General features: G+C 42.4%; 1 protein-coding gene and 1 pseudogene across 2 annotated transcripts in view; both read right to left on the bottom strand.

Moving 5' to 3' along the window:
* Mboat1 (membrane bound O-acyltransferase domain containing 1) overlaps positions 1–12,450 on the bottom strand; it is a 110,244-nt gene that overhangs the window by 54,223 nt on the left and 43,571 nt on the right. The window lies entirely within an intron of this gene.
* Positions 10,292–10,783, bottom strand: Gm11366 (predicted gene 11366; annotated as a pseudogene).

Below are 12,450 nucleotides of genomic sequence, written 5' to 3'. Positions count from 1 at the left end.
AGGGGAAGGGGAGAGGGAGGGGAAGAGGGAGAGGGAGGGGAAGAAGAAGGGGGGGGCATCAGCTCCACTTGAGTTCACTTTGTTTTCTCCAGAAAAAAAAGCAACAATACTTTAGACCCCTTACAGAAAATGGAACTTTCAGAAAGTTTTTGGTCTGGCTTTGATGACGACTGTAGTTTCCTCTCTGTTGAAAAGATTATATCTCGCCAGACATTCAAACACACCTGTTCCCACTAGACTCCACCTTTACTTGGGCTCTTAAACGACCCAGAGAAAAGGACTTAAAAGCCTACTATGCAAGTTTTGACCCTCTTTTAATCTAGGCTAAATGAGCAACCAACAACTGGCACACAAGAGTGAGAATCTAGTGGGAGAGCACTCCTGTCACTCCAGCAGAGGGGAGCTGAGGCAGGAGGACTGCTAATTCAAGGCCAGCCACAGGGTCTATAATAAGATCCTGGCTGGGGCTGGAGAAAACAGCTCAGCAGTTAAGAGCACTGACTCTTCTTCCTGAGGTCCTGAGTTCAATTTCCAAAAACCACATGGTGGCTCATAACCATCTATAATGGGATCCGATGCCCTCTTCTGGTGTGTCTGAAAACAGCTACAGTGTACTCATACACATAAAATAAATAAATTTTTTTTTAAAAAAAGAATCCTGTTTAAACAAATGAAAACTTGTGTGCGTGTATTTGTGTGTGAGAGATAGAGAGAAAGAGAGGGGGGGAGAGAAGAAGAGGGAGAGAGGGGAAGAGAGAGGTAAAGGGAGAGAGGGAGAGAGAAGGAGACTCTTCTTAGCCCAGCAACCAGCCTAGAATAGGGCATATTTATTCAGGAAAGTACCCACAGAGATATTTGTTCCATTCCTTCTGTTTGGCCAGGAAATATGGAGCGTTTGTAGATGAGAAATGATTCAGGGAATACAGTATTCTTTGGAACACAGCCCTCGGGACAGTAGCAACAGCACTGCCTGGAAACCAGTTAACGATGCACCTTCTCTGGGAACCCAGATCTACTGAAGTGGGGCATTTCATGGGTGGAATCCAGTAACATGTGTTGTGGGCCTCTTTACCCCACCATACTCCACTTTGAAACACTGATATGAATGAGAAAGAAAGCTTTCAATGGGCTAAATAATCAATGGCACAAGCTAGCCAGGTAGAATGGTGTGTATTTATAATTCTGGCATCTGGGAGGCAGAGGCAGGAGAATTAGCACAACCTTGAAGCCAGCCCAGGTTGCAACCTAGTATGTTTTAGAACCAGCCAAGCTACATAGAAAGACCCTATCTCAAAACCAAACCAAAACAAAACAAAACAAAAACAATACAGCCTAAAAGTGACTGCAAAGTATTGTCTGAATTAACAAAGGTTCCTGGCTTGCCCAAACTTCACTGAAGTTCCTACGTCTTCTAGATCCATCTCCAGTCGTAGCAAGAACCACACTCCATCCTTCCTGCCTGTCACCCTTAGTATTTGATCAGTCCCCTGTTTCACTGTCACCTTTGGACTAAAGAAGCTAACATACATGACCACTTGAAGCAGTGCATGCAATCTACACTACCAAAATTAGCATGTGCATGAGCTGAGGACGGGATGGACTCACCAACTACTGTGGGCTGTTTCAAAGTGACCTCCCCAGCTTCTGCCTGGTACCCATTCTCTCCCCCACCCAGCATTCACAAGGTAGCCCAAGCTCCTTCTGCACCAAGAGGCAATACAGCCCTGAATCCAGTCAGCCTCTGGGTTTTCAGCTCCTGAGATGAGTTTTTCAAATCTACAACAGAGACAAACCTAAAAGTCAAGGCAGTTCCAGAAAGGGGACTGGAAAAGAGAAACGTGTTTTGTTTTGTTTTTGGTTTTGTTTTGTTCTTTTAAAATTTCATTCAACCTTCAAGAAAAAACGGGAGAGAGCACATACTAGCAGCTTGACAACACATCTAAAAGCTCTAGAAAAAAAGGAAGCAAATTCACCCAAGAGGAGTAGACGGCAGGAAATAATCAAACTCAGGGGTGAAATCAACCAAGTGGAAACAAGAAGAACTATTCAAAGAATTAACCAAACGAGGAGTTGGTTCTTTGAGAAAATCAACAAGATAGATAAACCCTTAGCTAGACTCACTAAAGGGCACAGGGACAAAATCCTAATTAACAAAATCAGAAATGAAAAGGGAGACATAACAACAGATCCTGAAGAAATCCAAAACACAATCAGATCCTTCTACAAAAGGCTATACTCAACAAAACTGGAAAACCTGGACGAAATGGACAAATTTCTGGACAGATACCAGGTACCAAAGTTGAATCAGGATCAAGTTGACCTTCTAAACAGTCCCATATCCCCTAAAGAAATAGAAGCAGTTATTAATAGTCTCCCAGCCAAAAAAAGCCCAGGACCAGACGGGTTTAGTGCAGAGTTCTATCAGACCTTCAAAGAAGATCTAACTCCAGTTCTGCACAAACTTTTTCACAAGATAGAAGTAGAAGGTATTCTACCCAACTCATTTTATGAAGCCACTATTACTCTGATACCTAAACCACAGAAAGATCCAACAAAGATAGAGAACTTCAGACCAATTTCTCTTATGAACATCGATGCAAAAATTCTTAATAAAATTCTCGCTAACCGAATCCAAGAACACATTAAAGCAATCATCCATCCTGACCAAGTAGGTTTTATTCCAGGGATGCAGGGATGGTTTAATATACGAAAATCCATCAATGTAATCCATTATATAAACAAACTCAAAGACAAAAACCACATGATCATCTCGTTAGATGCAGAAAAAGCATTTGACAAGATCCAACACCCATTCATGATAAAAGTTCTGGAAAGATCAGGAATTCAAGGCCAATACCTAAACATGATAAAAGCAATCTACAGCAAACCAGTAGCCAACATCAAAGTAAATGGAGAGAAGCTGGAAGCAATCCCACTAAAATCAGGGACTAGACAAGGCTGCCCACTTTCTCCCTACCTTTTCAACATAGTACTTGAAGTATTAGCCAGAGCAATTCGACAACAAAAGGAGATCAAGGGGATACAAATTGGAAAAGAGGAAGTCAAAATATCACTTTTTGCAGATGATATGATAGTATATATAAGTGACCCTAAAAATTCCAACAGAGAACTCCTAAACCTGATAAACAGCTTCGGTGAAGTAGCTGGATATAAAATTAACTCAAACAAGTCAAAGGCCTTTCTCTACACAAAGAATAAACAGGCTGAGAAAGAAATTAGGGAAACAACACCCTTCTCAATAGCCACAAATAATATAAAATATCTCGGCGTGACTCTAACGAAGGAAGTGAAAGATCTGTATGATAAAAACTTCAAGTCCCTGAAGAAAGAAATTAAAGAAGATCTCAGAAGATGGAAAGATCTCCCATGCTCATGGATTGGCAGGACCAACATTGTAAAAATGGCTATCTTGCCAAAAGCAATCTACAGATTCAATGCAATCCCCATTAAAATTCCAACTCAATTCTTCAACGAATTAGAAGGAGCAATTTGCAAATTCATCTGGAATAACAAAAAACCGAGGATAGCAAAAACTCTTCTCAAGGATAAAAGAACCTCTGGTGGAATCACCATGCCTGACCTAAAGCTTTACTACAGAGCAATTGTGATAAAAACTGCATGGTACTGGTATAGAGACAGACAAGTGGACCAATGGAATAGAATTGAAGACCCAGAAATGAACCCACACACCTATGGTCACTTGATCTTCGACAAGGGAGCCAAAACCATCCAGTGGAAGAAAGACAGCATTTTCAACAATTGGTGCTGGCACAACTGGTTGTTATCATGTAGAAGAATGCGAATCGATCCATACTTATCTCCTTGTACTAAGGTCAAATCTAAGTGGATCAAGGAACTTCACATAAAACCAGAGACACTGAAACTTATAGAGGAGAAAGTGGGGAAAAGCCTTGAAGATATGGGCACAGGGGAAAAATTCCTGAACAGAACAGCAATGGCTTGTGCTGTAAGATCGAGAATTGACAAATGGGACCTAATGAAACTCCAAAGTTTCTGCAAGGCAAAAGACACTGTCTATAAGACAAAAAGACCACCAACAGACTGGGAAAGGATCTTTACCTATCCTAAATCAGATAGGGGACTAATATCCAACATATATAAAGAACTCAAGAAGGTGGACCTCAGAAAATCAAATAACCCCCTTAAAAAATGGGGCTCAGAACTGAACAAAGAATTCTCACCTGAGGAATACCGAATGGCAGAGAAGCACCTGAAAAAATGTTCAACATCCTTAATCATCAGGGAAATGCAAATCAAAACAACCCTGAGATTCCACCTCACACCAGTGAGAATGGCTAAGATCAAAAATTCAGGTGACAGCAGATGCTGGCGAGGATGTGGAGAAAGAGGAACACTCCTCCATTGTTGGTGGGATTGCAGGCTTGTACAACCACTCTGGAAATCAGTCTGGCGGTTCCTCAGAAAATTGGACATAGTACTACCGGAGGATCCAGCAATACCTCTCCTGGGCATATATCCAGAAGAAGCCCCAACTGGTAAGAAGGACACATGCTCCACTATGTTCATAGCAGCCTTATTTATAATAGCCAGAAACTGGAAAGAACCCAGATGCCCCTCAACAGAGGAATGGATACAGAAAATGTGGTACATCTACACAATGGAGTACTACTCAGCTATTAAAAAGAATGAATTTATGAAATTCCTAGGCAAATGGATGGACCTGGAGGGCATCATCCTGAGTGAGGTAACACAATCACAAAGGAACTCACACAATATGTACTCACTGATAAGTGGATACTAGCCCAAAACCTAGGATACCCACGATATAAGATACAATTTCCTAAACACATGAAACTCAAGAAAAATGAAGACTGAAGTGTGGACACTATGCCCCTCCTTAGAAGTGGGAACAAAACACCCATGGAAGGAGTTACAGAAACAAAGTATGGAGCTGAGATGAAAGGATGGACCATGTAGAGACTGCCATATCCAGGGATCCACCCCATAATCAGCTTCCAAATGCTGACACCATTGCATACACTAGCAAGATTTTACTGAAAGGACCCAGATGTAGCTGTCTCTTGTGAGACTATGCCGGGGCCTAGCAAACACAGAAGTGGATGCTCACAGTCAGCTAATGGATGCATCACAGGGCTCCCAATGGAGGAGCTAGAGAAAGTACCCAAGGAGCTAAAGGGATCTTCAACCCTATAGGTGGAACAACATTATGAACTAACCAGTACCCCTGAGCTCTTGACTCTAGCTGCATATGTATCAAAAGATGGCCTAGTCGGCCATCACTGGAAAGAGAGGCCCATTGGACACGCAGACTTTGTGTGCCCCGGTACAGGGGAACGCCAGGGCCAAAGGGGGGGAGTGGGTGGGTAGGGGAGTGGGGGTGGGTGGGTAAGGGGGACTTTTGGTATAGCATTGGAAATGTAAATGAGCTAAATACCTAATTAAAAAAAAAAAATTTCATTCAAAAAAGTTGTCTTTGTGAAAAGGATTCGACTTATACCAAATCCCCCAAAGATTAAACTTCCCTCAGAGGAAGCAAGGATAAAGACAGTGTGCCAACATGCATTGTAATATCCTTTATTAAATCCTTCACAATTACAAGGAATGCTAGCAGGATATTTCCTTCTCCAGTGCTGTGGCCCACAGAGGCGTGACTGCTGCGGCCTCCAGAGGCATGCTGGGGGCTGCAGTTTCATTCTTGAGCTCTTAACGACACTGTTCCCACAGTTACAGTATTGTGTGGACCCCACTGTACCAAGACGCCAGCTGTTTTGTTGATCCGATTCCCAAACACAAGCTAGGCGGGCATGAGTCAGAGCCAACACATGCTCAGTTTCCACAGCCTTTGCAAGATTTCAAAGGTGCTGGTAGAAAATCAAACACCACCCCCCCCCCCAAGTGTGTGTGTTTTTATTCCACCAGCCCAGGGTGTGCTAGGCTGCGATTTTCAAATGTGGTTCATAAAGAAACCCCCCCACCCCACCCCACCCCCGCTACGCTCACACTCTGCTAGAAAGCTGTTATTTGGGGATTTCTGTCTCATAGTCTTCATGGCTTCCAACTAAAAACAAACTGTGTCAGGACCTAAAAAATATTGCCTTCCTCCTAATTGAAGAAAGGCAAGCACGCTATTTTTAACAGATAGCAAATATCAACTATCCAAAACGATTTCCCCTCGTCCAGTGGTGTACCAAGGAGAGGCAGGTGAGAGGGCAGAAGACAAAACCAACTGGAAGAGCCCTGACTCAAAGCAAAGTCGTTCTCCACCACAAACAGTGCTTCCTTGCCTGCACTGCATGCCCGCCTCCCAAAGGGAACTCAAACTGTGACTCCCTTCTGTTCTGTAGAACAAAAAGTGTCTGTCCCCACCCTTTAGCTACTTTTCACTTTCAAAGAGATCCTTATTCCCAGTGCTTTGGAATGTTAGCAACACATGCTTTTAAGTCACCAAAGAGCCCATTTTTCTCCACTGCCCGTGGATAAGCAAATGTTATTAAAGATGGATAATCAATGTGCATAATTTTACAACCCAGCAAACTTTCAATTGATATCTCCTCTCATCCTGAACATAAAATGTCTTTTATTGAGTGGAGGACAATGACCCTGACTACCACACTAAGGATTCTGACAGCTTTATGCACTAGCCTGCTTCCCTAGACACAGGGAAATAATTAAGAGCAGCACTGTGAAATGCAATGGCTAAAGTCACAGCAAAGTCCATGGAGGTCACACGCCACTCACCGTCTCAGTTCCTAGTCTTCTCTGCCAAGCATACCACCCGAGAAACTTTGCTGGGTGCCTATGGTAGTTTCTATAGGCCATAACAAAGCACCACAAACGAGTTAAACAGCAGAGACGGATCGTCTTGATTCTGGAAGTTGGAAGGCTGAGACTGGCTTCTCTGGAGCCCCTCTCCTTAGCTTTACTCTCTCGCTCTGTGTCCTCACATAATCTTCTCTCTGTGTATCAAGTGTCTTGATTTTCCATATAAGGACAGCAGCTACATTAGATTCCATATGGCCCATTCTCATCAGAACCTCTTTAAAGACCATCTCCAACCATGGCCACATTCTCAGACACGGAGGGGTTATGACTTCAGTGTGTGAATCTAACCTGTAACAGTGTCCAATAAAAACCCTCTTCTCAAACCCATGAGTTAAGTTAACATCACTGTTCTTATCCCCAGAAGACAGAGAGCAGGCAGAGCCCAAAGCCAAGGCTTCCTGGGATGCTATGGGTCTCATCATAACCTGGAGCCAGCTACCTAGAGGCTACAAAAACGACCACCAACGGGACCACCCAGCTGCTGGCCCTGCTTGGATGCTGCTATTCCTGTCGAAAACTTGATAGCTCATTCTAGGTTTGTAAGTGTTGAAAAGGGTTCATTATCCTTTGGCCTCTGTTTCAAACACAGATGCTCGAAAACAGTGACAAAAAGCACTTTTTAGAGATGCGTGTATTCGTGTACGTGAACTGGTACCCATCTAGTGTCTTCCTCTGCCGCGCCCCACCTTATCTTTCCAGGCAGCCTCTCACTGAACCTGGAACTCACCAATTTGCCTGAGCTGGCTAGCCAGCCACCCCAGGGATTTACCTGTGTCAGCCCCCAGCACTGAGACCATAGGTGGATATGACTCACACATCTTCGACGGCTTCTTGAAGGCAGAACCCAGCTCTCCATGCTGATGTAGCAAAGCAATCCACCTACGGGGCCATCTCCCCAGCCTGGCACTCAGCATTTACTGGAGTATGTTATATGCCAGGGGCTCAACAACTGTCAGTTGTCATTCAAAGCGACACACACCTATCATCTAATCATCTCAAAGACTGCCAATAACTGCCAAGGAAACGAAACCACCAACTCCTTAAAACACTCAAATCTTTAGTAGCACTCTGAGTTAAACTGAGGCTCCTCATCACCGGGCAAGACACGGGCGCTGTCCAGAGAGGATGTAAAGTAACACTACAGGGCTAAAAGTCCTTGCCAATGACTGTTTTTTGAATGAAACTCTGCAAGTCTCCAGCGTTTGTCTTCTCACATACCAAGTCTCCTTCAGCAGTTCTGAGTAAGATAAGATTATCCCTCTTAATTCTCAGAGAAACAACCCACACATACTGGGTTATAGTTTAAATTACACGGGAAGATTTCTGGCTTGCTGTGTCCTGAAAATACTATGTACATTGTATTAGTTACTGCTCGGAACAAAAACCTTTTAAAAATGAATACAGTGGGGGCAAGTGGTCATCATGTCTGCAAGTGGTCACGGTGTCTCTTTATCCAGGACAAGGATAACCTAGAAGTCCTGTTTATATCCCTTGGCTTAGCAGACAGAGATGAATAGAATTCAGGACCATGTAGGATTAAAACCCTGTATTCCAACATACTCTCATCCACCTCCTCTGAAAACAAATTCACTGCCTCTGTTAGCCAGTATTAAGAGCCAATATATAACGACAGTGTGGCTGGCATTTCTGGTACCAGGCACATGGCCAGAGCTTGGCCACGCCCTCTTTTCTGTCTAAATAAGTCTTTCATCTTCACAATTCTGAGGATATTTGAAATATGTGGTAGGCAAAGAAATTAAGTCACAAAAGGGTTAAGAAACTTATCAAAAGTTCTCATACCAGAAAGTCAGTAGCAATACTGGATTTGAATCCAGGGAGTCTAAGGCTGAGAGTGCGGCTCATTGGATACAATGCCTGTACAGAGCCCTGGGTTTAACGCTATCCTTGGGTACACAGCAAGTTTGAGGCCAGCCTGGGTTATGAAAAGGCTTGTCTTAAAGAAAAGCAACTCGGGGAGTCTGGTTCCTGAGTCCACCAATGAACACACTGAACTCAACATTGTCACTCTGTATCTATAGGAATACCTCATTTTCCAGATGAAGAAACTTGAGCTAAGTAAGCATTCTGGGTGACAGGGCTGCTGAGTCTCAGAGTTGGGACTAGAAGCCAGCATCCTATGTGAAGTGAGTTTTCTGTGACTATAATACATAGCTGGGAGAAACCATTTAAAAAGAAGAAAGGTATACTTCGGCTCACATGTTCAGTCCATGGACAGTGAGCTTTGCTGCTTCCGGCACAAGACGATACAGAACATCGTGGAAGAGCATGGAGTGCGAGGCCTGCTCACCTCATAAGGTCCAGAATACAGTAAGAAAGGGGCAGGGGTCTCAACATCTCCTCCAAGGGCATGCCCCAGCAACTTAGCTTCCTCCAGCCACACACCTCAATACATGGGCATTTGGAAGACCTTTCAGGCACAAATACAGCTACCTGACTCACACCCAGCAAGCCTTCCTGTGGCTGTCTACATCCTTGGACACAGAGTCTGTACAATGTAACTGTAAATGTCTCTGACTAATAGACCGCACTAAGATAAAGGCTCTCAATTAACCTCTAGAATCAAAAGAATGTTAGAAAAGAAACATTTTAATTAAATTCTTTTTAAAATTCCTCCAGAAACAAAATTGAAAACAACTGATATTTGGACTCATGTAAGAATAGGGTCTTATCAAAGAACTCTGAGCATCTGGAGAGAGTAAGGGCACTGAAGAGGCCTGGGAGAGAAGGTAGAACATTTGTGGATGATGTTATAAGCTTGAATGTAGGGAGGTTGAAGACATGTAGGAAAATAGCCCTACTACTAGCAGGTGTGTGTGTGTGTGTGTGTGTGTGTGTGTGTGTGTGTGTGTGTGCAGTGCATATGGATAATACACATTTGTATAATGTCCACATGGCTAATATAAGACATTAACATTATGTATATATTACTATAACATGTATATATATATGTATGTATTGCATGAGTGTATATTTATGTGTAGTAATTTTTCATGTGACTCAGTTCCACTCAGCTGATGTTGTAATCAATTTCTATCTTATTGAATAATAAAATATAACATCCAGTAAAGAATTGCCACCATGTTCTCAGTTATATGAGAAAATAGCATCTATGCACAGGATTATAATGGGCATTCAGTGGAATGTGTTAGCACGTTCTAAGCTATAAAATGCCACATGTATTAGCTGGGCTACAAACTGTAAAGTTATCTGGGCAGTGTTGGCACACGCCTTTAATCCCAGCATTTGGGAGGCAGAGGCAGGTAGATCTCTATGAGTTTAAGGCCAGCCTGGTCTACATCTTGAGTTCCAGAACAGCCAGAGCTACATAGAGAAACCTTGTCTTGAAAAACTAAAAACAAAACCAAAAATCTTTAAAGTGAATTGCTTAACAAGAACGCCCTGAGATAAATACTCTCAATTGACCACTAGTATCAAAGGGATTTTTTCCCCTAAAATTGCATTTATTTGGAGCAAATTCAGCTCCTAGACCTGGACCGTTGAATGCAGGAGTTCCACCAATTCCTTCGGCTGTAGCAGCATGGCCAAATCGTTCAGTTGGTAGTGGGGTCAATCCCAGGGTTCCATCTGCCATCATAGTGTCAGGTCCTGGAGGGGCCAGAGTACCAGGTGACACAGGAGCAGTGGTCCCGGCACTCCTATTGTTTATGTGCACAGCACCTCCCATGGCCATTTGGCCCATCCGTATCTCTTGTTATCTTGCATCAGGGAAGGTTCCCTTGAATCCTTCCGGCTATCCTAGCATCATGTCTTGGTGTGCTGCCTCCACCTCCATCTCCAGCTTCGCAGGAGCTTCCTGAATGTTCTAGTCCGCTCCATCCTGTGCAAATCTGGGTGGCTGTTCTCTCTCCTTGTGAAACTGCTGGGTTTTTTAATATAACCAGCTTCTCTGGAGGTCTAGCCTTAGTCCATGGTGATCTGATAGGATGCATGGGATTATTTCAATCTTCTGGTATCTGTTGAGGCCTGTTTTGTGACCACTTACATTGTCAGTTTCGGAGAAGGTGCCATGAGGTGCTGAGAAGGTATATTCTTTTGATTTAGGATGAAATGTTCTATAGATATCTGTTAAATCCATTTGGTCCATAACTTCTGTTAGTTTCACTGTATCTCTGTTTACTTTGTGTTTCCATGATCTGTCCATTGATGAGAGTGGGGTGTTGAGTCTCTCACTATTATTGTGTGAGGGGCAATGTGTGCTTCAAGCTTTAGTAGTTTCTTGTATGAATGTGGGTGCCCTTGCATTTGAAGCTTAGATGTTCAGAACTGAGAGTTCTTCTTGGTAGAATTTTCCTTTGATGAGTATGAAGTGTTCTTCCTTATACTTTTTGATAACTTTTGGTTGAAAGTTGGTTTTCCCCAATATTAGAATGGTTATTCCAGCTTGTTTTTTTGGAATCTCTTGCTTGGAAAATTGTTTTCCAGCCCTTTACTCTGAGGTAGTGTCTGTCTTTAACACTGAGGTGCATTTCCTGTATGCAGCAAAATGCGGAGTCCTGTTTACATTTCCAGTCTGTTAGTCAATGTCTTTTTATTTTAATTGAGTCCATTGATGTTAAGAGATATTAAGGAATAGTGATTGTTGATTCCTGTTAATTTTGATGTTATTTTTATGTTTGTGTGGCCATCTTCTTTTGGGTTTGTTGAACGATTACTTTCTTGCTTTTTCTAGGGTGTAGTTTCCCTCTTTGTGTTGGCATTTTCCATCTATTATCCTCTGTAGGGCTGGATTTGTGGAAAGATATTGTGTAAATTTATTTTTGTCATGGAGTATCTTGGTTTCTCCATCTTTGGTAATTGAGAGTTTTGCTGAGTATAGCACCTGGGCTGGCATTGTGTTCTCTTAGCATCTGTATGACATCTTCCCAGGATCTTCTAGCTTTCATAGTCTCTGCTGAGAAGTCTGGTGTAATTCTGACAGGTTTGCCTTTATATCTTACTTGACTTTTTACCCTTACTGCTTTTAATATTCATTCTTTGTTTTGTGCTTTTGGTGTTTTGACTATTTTGTGACAGGAAGAATTGCTTTTCTGGTTCAATCTATTCGGAGTTCTGTGGGCTTCTTGTATATATCTCTTTCTTTAAGTTGGGGAAGTTTTCTTCTATAATTTTGTTGAAGATATTTACTGGCCCTCTAAGTTGGGAATCTTCACTCTCTTCTATAGCTATTATCCCTAGGTTTGGTCTTCTCATTGTCTCTTGGATTTCCTGGATGTTTTAGGTTAGGAGCTTTTTGCATTTTGCATTTTCTTTATTGTGTCAATGTTTTCTATGGTATCTTCTGCCCCTGAGATTCTCTCTTCTATCTCTTGTATTCTGTTGGTCATGCTTGCATCTATGACTCCTGATCTCTTTCCTAGGTTTTCTGTCTCTAGGGTGTCTGTCTCCCTTTGTGATTTCTTTATTGTTTCTATTTCCATTTTTGAATCCTGGATGGTTTTGTTCATTTCCTTCACCTATTTGTTTGTGTTTTTCTGTAATTCTTTAAGGGATTATTTTTTGTCTCCTCTTTAAGGGCTTCTACCTGTTTACATGTGTTCTCCTGTATTTCTTTAAGGGAATTAT

Source organism: Mus musculus, chromosome 13 (assembly GCF_000001635.26).
Source record: "Mus musculus strain C57BL/6J chromosome 13, GRCm38.p6 C57BL/6J".
NCBI classification, from domain to species: domain Eukaryota; kingdom Metazoa; phylum Chordata; class Mammalia; order Rodentia; family Muridae; genus Mus; species Mus musculus.
Note: the sequence above shows the minus strand (reverse complement) of the source record. Positions and strands in the feature narration are given on the sequence as shown.